General features: G+C 47.3%; 1 pseudogene; it reads left to right on the top strand.

Annotated features, from left to right (window-relative positions):
* The window catches only part of LOC140219025 (uncharacterized), a 54,051-nt pseudogene extending 40,937 nt beyond the window's left edge, over positions 1 to 13,114 (top strand).
* The last annotated feature ends 2,867 nt before the right edge of the window (positions 13,115 to 15,981 follow it).

Below are 15,981 nucleotides of genomic sequence, written 5' to 3'. Positions count from 1 at the left end.
ATCGCTATTGGACGATAGGCATTGATGTCATTTTCTCCTTTCCGCTTGCCTCTGTGAATGTGTGTATTGTATTTTTCTTTTCAATACAAGTTTATTTGCATCTATACATGTACAGATGACAGCAGTACAGACAAAAAGCCAAATGAATTCGGCTTGACGGGGTCTGTACCCCCTACAGAAATGGCACTGTGCACAATAAAGAGAACACAAACATACAATAATGGATACTAAGAGGATAAGAGGAGCTTTCCAGGCTTCAGGTATATCTCGTGTCGCAAGGATGTCATTGAAACAGTTGAGTATGCCGACTGCTCATAGATGGCGCCCATGAAAAGACGGCCTACATATGTGGACTGAAATATCTGTATGAGCGTGCGCATGCGCAGGGATCGTGCATTTATGCCGTCGAAGCCACTTGACAGTTTGCAGACACAATTCCCACTGCGTGATCTATGCGTCGCGCTTCACTGTCTGCAATGACCAAAGCCTTTATAGGGCGCGCAAGCAAAACACGAAATCAGTCTAAACGTATGAAGCTTGCTTTGAAAATTCTGCTGGCGTGTGTTTCGAAGTAATAGGTTAGTTATTAGAAGAGAAAAATGAAAGTGAAAGTTCCAGTTATCGAATTTCGCATTGAATCCCCAACGCCGGTTCGTCCCTCCGACGTTACGGATGTAAAAGTATTTTTTCGTATTTAGGCCGTGTTGGCATAGCACAAGTTCCCAAAACTCGCCGTGTTCAATCTTTGGCTCCTTTGAGAACACCATTCTGTCTGTCCTTACCGGTAAAGAATTAACTAGGCCCTTGAAGACGCTGTCAATATCTATGACGTCACAGCGAGCTGGTGCGGGAACAAGCAATCTTGTGTTGTTGCGCTTTTTCCGAGCGTCTTATCAGGGTAAGAGTGGAGTATGTGACATTGCGAGCGGGTAATATAATGATACAGAAGAAATCCATTTTCCCTTAAGTGGCCCATTAAGCAAAACTGCCGTCAGAGGGTGTTTTCGGCGTGATGGAGACGGTATTGGACGATGCGGCCGATTATCCTTTCAGCTGCTTTTCCATCTTTTGCAGTTGATTGTATCAGTCTCTTCGATTGTGTGCTCTTACAGGCTGCTTGCATCAAAACAGGTTCGGAAGGCCCGTTCAGCTAACGAACAAACCACTGAGCCTTTGTGGGTTTCCGGATAAACTAACTTGAAGCCGAGGTGTTCGGATGCAAGCAGCCTACAAGAGGAGTTTCGGATCATTGAAGAGGACCTAACGAGGAACGGGTAGCTTGAGCTATTTATTCAATTAACGATGAAGTTCGTTATGAGTAATCAGCAGACAAGCCATGGATGCTTCAGCATCGAGAAAAAAGCGCGCTGCCGTGGCGTATATTCTAGGTGTTAAGTAAGCCCTATAGCTCACGTTTTTAAGAAACGCGGTGTACAAATCGTGCATGTGCCAGTAAGCTAGCTTAAAGGTGACTTGAACGTGAAGGATCCCCTCTTTCGGAAACGTTTTCCTGGCGTGGTATGCAAGATGCCATGTGCCGATTGCGAATGGGTAGTATTGGCAAAAGCGGAAATTTCTGCTGGCGTCTCAAAGAGCACAAGGATAATGCCGCCAAAAGCCACACAGTTACAAATTCCCTCCCACTGCATGACGAGAAAACGGGTCACGAGATAAACTGGGACAACGCGCGTATCGCGGCCATGGAGAAAACTTGACAATGAGGCTCAGTCTCGAATCAATAATAATTCAAGCGCAAATAGAACAATCAATAGAACATCTGGTACTCTAAAGGACGTGTATATTCCCGAACTTTGAGCCATGTGCTGAACGCTATTTAAGATCCTTGTGCTTAGCCGACATTCCATTGTGAACAAGGGATCTGTACGGATCCAGAAACGTAATTTTATTTTTTATTTGACCGTGGTCAGTGACCTGCATGCTTTATTTTATAACAATGCTTTTACCTGACCAGACGGTATTCCGTCGAACTCTAGAAAATACTACAAGCTACGTTGTACACCCTCGAATGCACGATAGGAATAATACAACGTAATTTTTCTTCTCGCGGAAAAGTGCAGCATTCACACAGCTGACACATTCAAGTGAAAAAAGAAAGAGCGCAGTTTTTTCACCTAATTCAAAACCTCCATTCTTTCACTAGACTTTCTTAGCACGCATGTACAAACACAAATTACTCGTAGTTTATCTATGAAGGTAGTGCTGAAAAAAATACCACAGGCAACGTAATGAATAATGCTACTAGACCTAGACACACAGCAGGCTGGTTTGTTTAACAGCTGCAATGCCTTTGCTCCCTCCTTCCCAGAAGCGTATCTCACACGAACATTCGGCTTGTCAATAAAAGGCCTCACCACCTTATCGATTCGTTGCTCGCTGTCAACCCCTAAATCCGCAAATAACCACGAAATCACGTTATATGCTTAACTGAATGTGCGACAGCTGAAACAGCTTCGCCTGCTGCTGAGTTCTGCGGGGTCCAGTGTGGTTGATATAAACGGAATGTTCAAGAATGCCGCTGTTAAAGGTGCAGACCACATTTCGGTGTCGACAGAGTACATGACATCAATGTTTGAGAGCAAAACCGGCAATGTCGTATAGCCATGTCTCCAGACTTTGCTTTCTTGTCGACTCGATCGTTCAAGGCTACGAATGCGTTGTTCCTTTACCACTGCGAAAGGTTCCAGCAAGGAGCAAGTTATCGACGCTGTTTTCTCGCTCTCCGAGTTCGAGTTCCGGTTGCTACTGCTGATATTATAACGTCCTCAGTTTCTGCATCAGTCGAGACTTCGCCATGCTCTTCAGCCGTAGTTTTAGTGCCTGGTACTGCTCTTTGGTGTCTCTCAAAACCAGTTCCATGGGTCAAACGCAAGTGCCAGCGGGATGGAGAGTTCCATTATCGCTGGTTAAAGACCACGTCCGGCATGTCTGCATTCCCATGAGCACCACGGGCCAGAAGCGCAAGTGAATGGCGAGCCTCGGGGCGCTTGTGGCCACACATTCCGCACATGTAACATTTCGGCGTATGGCAGTTATTGAACGTATGACCTTCTCTGCGGCACCTTAGGTAGAAGGGCGGTCGCCCTGGGATAACTGCAAGAAATGTTGTACCGCTCAGTAGTAACTCCTGCGGCAGGTCTTGTTCGGTAACTTCTTTCTTGAGGAACATGTGCATAATCACGGTGGTGGATGGGACACAATCAAGCTCTTTATGCTCCACGCAGCTGACGCCTTTAACATCACCGAGCTGTTCCAAATAGTTTCGCAGAGGTTCTGCTGACATGTCGGACGGCACCCAGTGAACCTTTATAAAGTACAGCTTGAGGCTGGCATTGACGATTGCGCAGCGCTGTTCACTCGCCTTAATGCCGCCAATTTGGGCGACGAATCGTTTAGCCTCAGTCGTCCTCATCTTCAACACACATGCGCTGCTGAACCGTATTGGACAGATGGATTGCACGTCCCGAGGTTGAACTCCATGTTCTTGCAGTTCTTTTTTTTTTTTTCAAAAATGCCGAGTCAGCATATGGGCGTCCTTCTGGGTCACAATACACAAACAAAAACGCTGCGCTCAGCATCTTGTGGCGACAGGCCAAACGCTCGTTTACGCACGGCGGCCATGGCGCAGGGATGAGGCAAGGCCTCGCGAGCGTGTCTGTCCCACTCGACAGCCTAATGCGGAATTCTTACGATACGTCAGCTTGTATATCTGACAAGTAATCGCGAATTGTTTCAACGAGGGCCACCTGGGAGCCGACAGCAGTTTCCTTTAAGAACTAAATAAAACGAACAAAAATGAGCGTCATGGTGACATTGGGTTTTGTTAGTTCGAAAGGGATACGTCACCATTTCGCTTGGCTTTTGCTTTGCCCACGGTGGAATGAAAAATACTAGCAGTTCATAAAAAATAAATACGAAGAATGATACCGCATCGGAAATAGGCACTCACCGCGCGATATGCAAGAGGTCATTTAGAGCAGCGGCGGGCGCGTTCACTACGAGCTACCAAATCGAACAATGCTTGGGAAGCTTCGGAGACCATGGAGAAACATAGACGAAACAGGGAAGTAGCGGTACAAGAAAGGTGGACAGCCAAACTCGGTGTCTGACCATTTTTCTTGTACGTTTATAGTTTGGGCTGTTTGCGTTATAAATATCATTTACGAATGGTCCAACAACAAACGCTCTGGATGTAACTCGTTTTTGCCAAGGGTCAACGCGCATATGGGCCGCCTAAAGGAAAGGAGGGGCTTGCCCATCGAGGCTACTTGCCTGACATGCTCCCGTGCAGCTTTTTTCTGTTCTTGCTGCGCGCGGCTATATTGACACACGTACTTGTCTTCATCGGGCGACACGTTTCACCACCTAACAAATGTTATCGCACAGCGCAGGACGCGCTTGCATGTGTGGGAAGTTTCTGGAATGTTATCGATGGTTCCATCCACTGTCTGTGACCGAAACTTGTGTAATCGGATTGCATGTGTGCGCGACGCGAATAATGTAGAACTTTGTGAAAGGCGCGCGGGACCCAGCGATTAGTCTGGAACATTCGACGATTGACGTATAAAAGCCGACGCGCTTGACCCGTTGATCAGATTTTCGACGATCGCCGACTGTGTTCGCCGCTGTCGCCGTTCTTTGAGTGTAGCCTGTTTTTGAGGGCACAAGTTCGCCCAATAAAACGCTAGTTTCGTCTTTCTCAGTTTGGCTGCTTTCTTCACAGTCACTGCCACGTGACAATATTCTGGCAGACGCGAACGGAAAGTAAAGCTACGCTTTTGACTGCTGCCCCTTGCGCTTAGCATCCATCTTATGTAGTTATTTACGAAGCGCTGTGGCACTCATGAAATGCATGCACACCCTCTCGATGAAGTGCGGAATGAACGTCCTTGGTTCTCTTGTTCCTCGAAGTTGTGCGACTTCTTGCTATCAGGAGCTCCAATGAAGACGTCGTTCTCCGTGATGAGGGACGGAGCACCTCCGCGTCCTCCTGACAAAGGGAGTCCTACGGCGGTAGCCCAGCCCTTTGTAAACCGTGACGTAACAGATTATAGGCTTCCAGATTCATCTCGCAGATAAATAGAAGCAGAGATGGACTCGTACAGTCATTACACGCTAGTCCAATCGTGCCACTTGAAGCCTAAGCTTCGCACGACGTCAGCAGCAGTGATTCCACTCATAAATGTAGATGTGGCGAACGGTTCTTCTCCATTGGCTACACGGCAACTACATCGGGAGCGAATACGAATTGGCTGAACAGGCAATCTCTGACCAAATATTACAATCTAATAGCTTGAGGTCATGTGAGAGAGATCCGTATTTATGCTCGGAAGAACATTATCACGGTGGAGCTGAGTTCTCAAGTAGTATTGGAGGCTTCGAAAGCTATTCAAGCAGTTGAAAATTTTCTAGTTCAATCATTCCTAGCCTACGGGAAGGACAGCTGCCCTGTTGTATTTTTCATTCCACCGTGGGCAAAGCAAAAGCCAAGCGAAATGGCGACGTATCCCTTTCGCACTAACAAAACCCAATGTCACGATAACGCTCATTTTTGTTCGTTTTATTTAGTTCTTAAAGGAAACTGCTGTCGGCTACCAGGTGGCCCTCGTTGAAACAATTCGCGATTACTTGTCAGATATACAAGCTGACGTATCGTAAGAATTCCGCATTAGGCTGTCGAGTGGGACCGGCACGCTCGCGAGGCCTTGCCTCATCCCTGCGCCATGGCCGCCGTGCGTAAACGAGCGTTTGGCCTGTCGCCACAAGATGCTGAGCGCAGCGTTTTTGTTTGTGTATTGTGACCCAGAAGGACGCCCATATGCTGACTCGGCATTTTTGAAAAAAAAAAAAGAAGAACTGCAAGAACATGGAGTTCAACCTCGGGACGTGCAATCCATCTGTCCAATACGGTTCAGCAGCGCATGTGTGTTGAAGATGAGGACGACTGAGGCTAAACGATTCGTCGCCCAAATTGGCGGCATTAAGGCGAGTGAACAGCGCTGCGCAATCGTCAATGCCAGCCTCAAGCTGTACTTTATAAAGGTTCACTGGGTGCCGTCCGACATGTCAGCAGAACCTCTGCGAAACTATTTGGAACAGCTCGGTGATGTTAAAGGCGTCAGCTGCGTGGAGCATAAAGAGCTTGATTGTGTCCCATCCACCACCGTGATTATGCGCATGTTCCTCAAGAAAGGAGTTACCGAACAAGACCTGCCGCAGGAGTTACTACTGAGCGGTACAACATTTCTTGCAGTTATCCCAGGGCGACCGCCCTTCCACCTAAGGTGCCGCAGAGAAGGTCATACGTTCAATAACTGCCATACGCCGAAATGTTACATGTGCGGAATGTGTGGTCACAAGCGCCCCGAGGCTCGCCATTCACTTGCGCTTCTGGCCCGTGGGGCTCATGGGAATGCAGACATGCCGGACGTGGTCTTTAACCAGCGATAATGGAACTCTCCATCGCGCTGGCACTTGCGTTTGACCCATGGAACTGGTTTTGAGAGACACCGAAGAACAGTGCCAGGCACTAAAACAGCGGCTGAAGAGCATGGCGAAGTCTCGACTGATGCAGAAACTGAGGACGTTATAATATCAGCAGTAGCAACCGGAACTCGAACTCGGAGAGCGAGAAAACAGCGTCGATAACTTGCTCCTTGCTGGAACCTTTCGCAGTGGTAACGGAACAACGCATTCGTAGCCTTGAACGATCGAGTCGACAAGAAAGCAAAGTCTGGAGACATGGCTATACGACATCGCCGGTTTTGCTCTCAAACATTGATGTCATGTACTCTGTCGACACCGAAATGTGGTCTGCACCTTTAACAGCGGCATTCTTGAACATTCCCTTTATATTAACCACACTGGACACCGCAGAAGTAGGCAGCAAGCGAAGCTGTTTCAGCTGTCGCAAATTCAGTTAAGCATATAACGTGATTTCGTGGTTATTTGCGGATTTATGGGTTGACAGCGAGCAACGAATCGATAAGGTGGTGAGGCCTTTTATTGACAAGCCGAATGTTCGTGTGAGATACGCTTCTGGGAAAGGAGGGAGCAAAGGCATTGCAGCTGTTGAACAAACCAGACTGCTGTGTGTCTAGGTCTAGTAGCATTAGTCATTACGTTGCCTGTGGTATTTTTTTCCGCACTACCTTCATAGATAAACTACGAGTAATGTGTGTTTGTACATGCGTGCTAAGAAAGTCTAGTGAAAGAATGGAGGTTTTGAATTAGGTGAAAAAACTGCGCTCTTTCTTTTCTCCCTTGTATGTGTCAGCTGTGTGAATGCTGCACTTTTCCGCGAGAAGAAAATTTACTTTGTATTATTCCTATCGTGCATTCGAGGATGCACAACGTAGCTTGTAGTATTTTCTAGAGTTCGACGGAATACCGTCTGGCTAGGTCAAAGCATTGTTATAAAATAAAGCATGCAGGACACTGACCAAGGTCAAATTAAAAAATAAAATTACGTTTCTGGATCTGTACAGATCCCTTGTTCACAATGGAATGTCGGCTAAGCACAAGGTTCTTAAATAGCGTTCAGCAAATGGCTCAAAATTCTGGAATATACACGTCGTTTCGAGTACCAGATGATCTATTGATTGTGCTATTTGCGTTTTAAATATTATTGATTCAAGATTGCGCCTCGTTGTCAAGTTTTCTCCGTGTCCGCGATACGCGCGTTGTCCCAGTTTATCTCGTGACCCGTCTTCTCCGCATGCTGTGCGAGGTCAGTTGTACGAGTCTGTGTGGCTTTTGTCGGCATCATCCTAGTGCTCTCTGAGACGCCAGCAGAAATTTCCGCTTTTGCCAATACCACCCATTCGCAATCGGCGCATGGTATTTTGTATACCACGCCAGGAAAACGTTCTTGAAAGAGAGTATGCTCCACGTTCATCAAGGTACCTTCAAGCTTGCTTGCTGGCACATGCACGATTTGTACACCACGTTTCTTAAAAACGTGAGCTATAGGGCTTAGCTAACACCTAGAATATACGCCACAGCAGCGCGCTTTTTTCTCGATGCTGAAGCATCCATGGCTTGTCTGCTGATTACCCATAACGAACTTCATCGTTCATTGAATAAATTGCTCAGGTTACCCGTTCCTCGTTAGGTCCTCTTCAATGATCCGAAACTCCTCTTGTAGGCTGCTTGCATCCGAACACCTCGGTTTCAAGTTAGTTTATCCGCAAACCCACAAAGGCTCAGTGGTTTGTTCGTTAGTTGAATGGGCCTTCCGAACCTGTTTTGCTGCAAGCAGCCTGTAAGAGCACACAATCCAAGAGACTGATACAATCAACTGCAAAAGATGGAAAAGGTCCTGAAAGTATAATAGGCAGCATCGTCCAGTCCCGTCTCCGTCGCCCCGAAAACGCCCTCTGACGGCAGTTTTGCTTAATGAGCCACTTAAGGGAAAGGCGATTTCTTCTGTATCAGTAAAGTACCCGTTCGCAAGGTCACAAACACCACTCTCACCCTGAGAAGACGCTCAGAAAAAGCGCAACACAAAATGGCTGGCGACGCCTCTGTGAAATTCCCGCACCAGCTTGGCGTGACGTCATAGATTTTGACAGCGTCTTCAAGGGCCTAGTTAATTCTTTAGCGGTGAGGACAGACTGAATGGTGTTCTCAAAGGAGCCAAACATTGAACATGGCGAGTTTCGGGAACTTGTGCTGGGCCAACACGGCCTAAGTACGATAAAATACCTTGAAATCCCTAACGTCACAGGGACGAACCGGCGTTGTGGATTCGACGCGAAATTCAATAACTAGAACTTTCATCTTCCTCTTCGAATAACAAACATATTCCCTCGAAATACACGCCCGCAGAATTTTTAAAGGAAGCTTTATACGTCTAGGCTGATTTCGTGTTTTACTTGCGCGTCCCTATAAAGGCTGTGGTCATTGCTGACAGTGAAGCGCGGCGCATAGATCACGCCGTGGGAATCGTGTCTGCAAACTATCAAGCAGGTGCGAGGGGAGAAATGCACAAACCATGCGCACGCGCACGTACATACACATAATGTAGTGCACATACATAGACCGTTTTTTTCATGGGCGCCATCATTTTGCTGCGCAGTGGCGCCATCTATGAGCAGTCGGCATACGCAACTGTTTCAATGACATTCTTGCGACAGAAGATATACCTGAAGCCTGGAAAGAAACCTTAATACAACTCATTCGCAAAGGCAAAACAGAAAATGACATCAATGCGTATCGTCCAATAGCGGTGCTCAATAACATATTAAAGCTCTTCAGTAGAACTCTAAATCGTAGATTACAAAACTATTGTGAAAAAAAAAAAAAACTATACAGTGAATCACAAAATGGGGGGGAGGGGGGGGGGGGGGCTTACGTCGCCGAAGACGAACAAGTGATCACATTTTAACTCACCCAAATAATCGAGATGAAATGAAAGAAAAAATCGCAACTCCTTTCTGGCCTTCCCAGATATAGAAAAGCCTACGACTCTGTACCAAATTATAAACTATGGGAAAAGCTTGAAATCATAAAATTGGACCAGGAATTCATTGAATTACTGAAGGCATTTTATAAAGAATGCACAGCAGTATATGGAGTCCATGGACCAAAATCTCGGAAAGTGAAACTAAAAGCCGGATTAAAACATGGATGTCCTCTATAACAGACCTTATCTAATATCTACATAAACAACCTCCGGAAAGCACTAAATGACGAGGGACCTGGAGTGAGTCTCTCCACAATAACAACACACCACCAAGACGTGTACGCAAAAATCTCATGCTTGGCATTCGCTGACAATATTGTGCTTCTGGCTGAATCGGCAGGAGACCTACAGGACCTCCTTGAAATCTGCTCCCGAGTTGCGGCTGAGGACTACCGCAAGTTCAACGCAGATAAATCGCAACGGATGAGCTTAAAGACAGAATCTGAAGGTTTGACATTCGCGCTATAAGGAAATTCTATAACAAAGACAGCAACTTATAAGTTGGAATTGAAAGATCAGACAAAAAGAATACCTCGAAAAACAAACTGAGTCGATAATAAAAAAATCGAACCGCCTAAAAGGTCGAGTATTGCACCTATCCCGACACTCGCACAACCCTTATTCAGTTGGTCGCACACTGTGGAAAACATTCTCAGTCCCAGCAACAACATACGCAACTGACAGACTAATATACTCGACACAAACAATAAAATGTCTAAACCGGCATGAAAACGAACTTGGACTCTGGCTCCTGGGAGGAAACATCTTCACAGCCAATGTCGCAATAACAGGTGAAATGGGCTGGTCACCGTTAGAAATTCGAGAAGCAAGGTCAAAATTGCAATACATGTGTAGGTGGAAATTTATGTCCGAAGCCAATTACAGCCGCAGAATATACTTACATCTGCGGTATAAGAGCATAAAGACCCTCTGGATGCAACGACTGGGCTCTATCGAAACAAAATTCGGGCGCATACCCAAAACTCCAAGAAACCAAAAGTGAAAGCGAATGGAGTAAAGAAGGGAGCAAATGGATAACACAGACAAGCGCGGACATCTGGAGCACAGCGACCTCAAAGAAACAATCCATCGTGCTAAGCGAAACATAAACTGGAACCTTGCAGAGAATCATACTACAGGGGGGACAAACCGAGCGAACTACTCTTCCAAGCTCGCACAGGATCTTTGGCCACTCAAGAACGACGACAGGAGCTGTTCGACTCGGACCCTTTGTGCCTTATGTGCGGTGCCCCCGAAGAAACAGTTGCCCACGTGTTGCAGGTCTGCTCACGCCTGCATAATAAACCCCGAACACCGCCAAGTTTGACTGAACTCTTGCGCCTGTCCGGTCAAATGGATGAGTCGCAAATCGATTGGATCCAGTCAACCACGAACCTATTGTTGCATTGGGAACGGCTCTGCAGACAAACCGAAAGCAGACCGGCCAGGTTAACGCCCAACACACCCCTTTGCCAACCGCACACATCGGCACGCCCCCTATTGAACACCGATGCACAGACGACGGCTGCGCAGAGTGCAGCCAAAGAACACCTGGTGGAGCCGTCGCCAATCCTTCCGCAAGACCCGCGTGGAGCACACCCAGATCTACCCATGCGATGGTACCCAAAGCGTTGGCTGCAGGCTACGAGACGCTACCCATGTACCGCCATGCAACTCTGTTGGCGACGCCAAACTTGGCTTGGCCCGTCTTGGCGCGGCATTATCTGCGGAACTGTGAACGAAGTGGGGGGGGGGGGGGGTACTGCTCATAGATAGTTCTGCAATATTGTGGGGAAACTCTACAGTGCACGAAAAAAAAAAAGAGTGAACTGTGAGAGACGGCAAAAAACTTTATTTTCCTGTGGCACCTAAAAAGGCTGCCCTGTGTTAAAAGGGACTAGGAGCTTGCTGGCTAGCTGGCTGGCTTGGGCGAGCGCTCCGTTTTGCATGGCTGGTATACGCTCAGCGGTAGTTTCTGGCGTTTGTTTTCGCGTGGTCTATTTAGTATGATGTGACTTCTACGTGGAAAACATTCTGTGAGACGTACTGAAGTGGTTTAAGTCAGTATGGCCTAACTTCCTGGAGACGTTGAGGCAGACGGAGCGCGAAGCGCAATGTGTGCGCGCAGGTCTACAATCAGCCTGGGAGATCAATTGCGTATTTCTGAAAGTTCCATACACTAATGTGACCTTATTGCAGTATTATCCTTTAGTTCTAAGCTGTGGTTTAGGAGCAATGAAACATACATGACGATCGTAACAGCGTGAGTGCCGTTCTGCTACGACAGGAGCCACCCATGAATAAAATACTTTTGGTTAGTAATAACAGCATACATTACAGGAGTGAACTATACTTGTCCAGCAAAGCGACCGTTTACGAACTGCGCGAACATCCTAAGCAGTGGTAGGTGCTGGATTACAGATAACGTTGTTCTATATAGCTCTTAGTCCAAGCATGTGGCATCAACGTTTATAGATCTATAAATCTTGTGCGGCGTGACTATGCCATGAACGTATTGCGGCGTTAGCCCGTTCTCTCTTTCTTTTTCGAGACAGAGGATGATAACCAATTTTTTTTGTTCGGTTGTGTTCGTTCCGTTCTCTACGACGCACTTACACTTATTACGGAAATTTTGTCCTCAAAAATAGCCATCGCATTCTTTTTATGTGATCCATCTCGAATATTACCGCTTTACAGGGCAAAAAAAAGGCAATGCCGAAGCACATCGCTGTGTTGAGCCGTGCCATCGGCCTCATGGAGGAGGCTAGCGCAGACATATAGTGTTTTCAAGCCTACTAGACTTGAAATGCGTCAGAAGGATGCCGGTGTACCACAAATATTTTATAGCGCCTGCCGCTTAGGTGTTTCGTGGTTGCCTTACGTTGGTCGACCCGAGCATGCGCTCTTATTAAGTTTTAGTCCCTGCGCCAAGCGATCAGATAGTGAGCAGATTTACCATTTCATGCTGGTGCTTCAGAAACGCCGGTCCTCTTCGTTGAATAAAAACCGATATACGCAAAATAGTTCTCAACACTACACACAACGCGACTGACAATGCGCGTCGTATGTTTGCGCCCCCAAGAGATATTTCCGCGTGCTGTGTACATATAGTTAGCGATGCACCGAGAGGCTTCCCTCACGACCTAATATGATGGGACATTGCGTAAATTTCACGAAGTATGATCTAAAACATCTCGATACCATTCCGCAGCCCGCGAAGTTTTTGTGATAATAAGAAGGGAAAAAGGCGCTATATTCTGCAGCCCATTAGGGGGCACCGCGCAGCGTCGTAGGGGAGGGGAGAAGGTGAGTTAAAGATGGTGGAGATATGCAGCAGTTGGAGCTCATCCGTCCGCACCAGGAGGGGCCGAAGAGAGGCAGGAGCCGGCAAGGGCAGGCCGGTGGTGCTCAGTTGTTAAGCTGTAATGCCGTTCACCTCCACAAACTCCAGCAGGCTGTTTAGTGCGAGACGGTGGGGGCGGGACGGGAACAGCATGTCCGGGAGACACCAGGGAGGCCCTGGTGTCTATATGCAGCGGTGACCCTCGAGCGACCCTGTGCAAGGGCTGGGCAGGTGCAGAGGAGATGTTCGAGCGTCTCAGGATCCCCGCATCGTCTGCAAGCAGGTGAAGCGATGAGGCCTTTGGCGTGGTGTCTGGCTGCTGTCCATACGCTGCCAGTTCGCAGGCGAAGTAGCGTGGCCTGAACCCGCGTCACATGTTTGCGCCCCCAAGAGATATTTCCGCATACTCTAGTTACCGACGCACCGAAAGGCTACATACACTGGTTCCCCGACGATCTTGTATGAAGGGACACTGCGCGAATTTGTGACTTTAACGGCACATCATTCGCTTTGGGTAGATTAGACTGGATTTTCGAGGCGAAGAACTTGTCTCAGCCGCAGATGCTGCTGAGATTATGTGGGGCGAACGATGAGAAACAGGCTTTCTTCAGGCCACCAGATGCGTGGAGTTCCTATAATGTATTCATCAACTGCGGGATTCATCTTTACGCTTCCGTTGGAATTTGAACAGATTTTCTTCGATGGAAATGGCGATCGTTTGGAATGCCATCAAAGCCAAGTCGGCCACGACAACCTTCGAGGTTCCCAAGGAAGCTTTAACCTGCGCTGACAGTTTTGGAAGAGTCGAACCAAAATGGTGCACTTGAACTTGCTGTGATATTGATAAATGTCAATTACAGTGCGCAATGCAATGCGAAGAAATTAATACCATTACCAATCGGGCACTGAAAATGACGTTGAGTGAATCAAATACACGGAATCTCGTTAAACGCAACTCCAAGGGACCGGTAATATATGTTACGATTGGGAGTTCCCTTCTGTGACGTCACAAGCACTCGAACCTATTCCGGATGATGTGACTGTATGCAGCTGTCCCCGGCTGTAAGGAGGTCGAAGTGTTGACGGAGTAAACGTCGCGATGACTCAGTGTCTGCTGAATGACTCAATGCCGTGGTTTCCGGCAGCGGAATACAAAACGCTGGTGGATTTGGGGCACTCCGATTTTGTACTTAGAGCGCTCCGGCAGCGCACTACAAAGATCGTGCAAGACAGCAGATAAGAGTTAGTGTGAGCATAAATTGGTTTAATTTATAAATACAGCTTCAGAGCTCCTTTACCGCTTTTGTAGCACAGTAAGGAGGATAAGGAGGAAAATGAAGGAAGGAAAGGTAGGGAGGTCAGCTAGACGCACGTTCGGTTTGCTACCCCACACAAGGCAACGGGTTCAAGGGAATAAAAGAAAGGAGACGGAGGGAAGAAGGTACTATCGGTGTGAATGCGTGCGAATGTCCATAACTTCATACCTATGATCGGTTACTGAGGCCAGTCGCTTTCATGAAACGTAGCAGTGCCCGCGTCGCTTTGTAAGCCTGCGACGCGCGGGGCCATGGTCCGAAAATCTTAGCGTCTGAAAACGATTTTTTACCTAGTCCATTTTGCACCCTCCGAAGAACGTAGCGTTCGTTGTCATAGACATAACAAAAACACAACACATGCTTTATCGTCTCTTCGCAGTTGCACGAGTCACAGATTGGTGTGTCGGACATTCCAATAAGGAATGAATAGGCTTTCGTAAAAGCCACCCCTAACCAGAGGCGGCACAGTAAAGTTGCATCACGGCGGGAGAAGTTCAAATCTGCCGCTTCAATGTAGGATTCAGCCGGTGGAGACGGCTTTTACTTGCTTCGACTCGACTGGCCGGCGCACGGTGCCGAGGGCAGCAAAATGCACATATTCTGCGTAACGCTATATTAGAACGTGTATTGTGGTACACCTGTGCAGGTGTGTTTGAATATCAAACGCGTTCTGCTTAAAAAAACTTCCTGCTGTCGCGAGTACTGCAGGAAACAAGCAATTAACCGTTGACAAACACGTGTTTTAATATGTACAAAAGCAGTTGGAGACAATCGGGGTATTCCCCAAAGTTTCAGTCCTGGTTTGAGCAAGTTGACGAAGGCCGATCGCAGCATCTGTCCTTGATAAGGGTATAGGAAGTGACAGGGTTTCTTTATGGGCTGACCGGGCGGCATCATCAACAAGGTCATTTCCGACGATGCCATAGTGTCCCGGAAGCAATTGGAAGATTGAGGGCGCTCTAAAACGATCAGTGGTAATTGTCGCCCCACTCTCTAAAAACATTTTGCACCCTTCTTATTTAGCTTGTCCTCAATTATACTCTTCATCTATCTTGTTTATACCTCCTTTAATGTAATACGCTCGGTACTTTTCCCTCAGGAATGCTATGTCCCGCTGATACGTGCATCCCTTTCGTGACTGGAATCTACCAGTCGCGATGCGTCAAAGAAAGTACGCTTAAGAATAACTGTGCATACGGAGAACGTCAGTATTGCTCTGGAGACACCATGAATGCATCACGAAATGCTCGTAGAAAGTTTCAGTGAGATATATTGGGGCATGATTTCCGCGAGTTGTGGGAGCGCAGCGTTTTGACCCCTTTGTGCGCCCGTGTAGTCGATAGAGGTTAGATAGATTATAGATAGCTCTAAACCGAAGGGAAGAACTAGCTCTGCATTAACAGGCACCAAGAAGGCTATTCAACGGGGTTCTAAACACGGGAGAGGGCTCACAGAAAGGTCGAGACTTCAAGCATGACGTCCAAGTCTTGCACGCGAGATCTTGGAGGCCATGCTTGAAGTGATAGACTTTGGACGCACAAGGAAAGCCTCGGCTTTAAGCAAACGTTTGAACAAGGAGAAACGAGCTATTTAACAGTGCAAGATTACTCAGACTCGTGGAGACTAAATTTTCTTGTCCCGCATGTCGTGTTTGAACAAGTACACAGTTCGTCAGTGTTCCTTTTCCTTAGTTCAACAATTGCGACGGAAAAAAAAGGAGAAACGCCCATTGTAGTAGCTGCTGCCATGCGACAAAGCATTCTACGGAAGTAATAGCTAAGCTCATTTTTCGATTTTCACTGCGTATCATAATCTATTTCGCCTTTACGCACTTTTTT

Source organism: Dermacentor andersoni, chromosome 1, assembly GCF_023375885.2.
Source record: "Dermacentor andersoni chromosome 1, qqDerAnde1_hic_scaffold, whole genome shotgun sequence".
Lineage (NCBI taxonomy): Eukaryota > Metazoa > Arthropoda > Arachnida > Ixodida > Ixodidae > Dermacentor > Dermacentor andersoni.
Note: the sequence above shows the minus strand (reverse complement) of the source record. Positions and strands in the feature narration are given on the sequence as shown.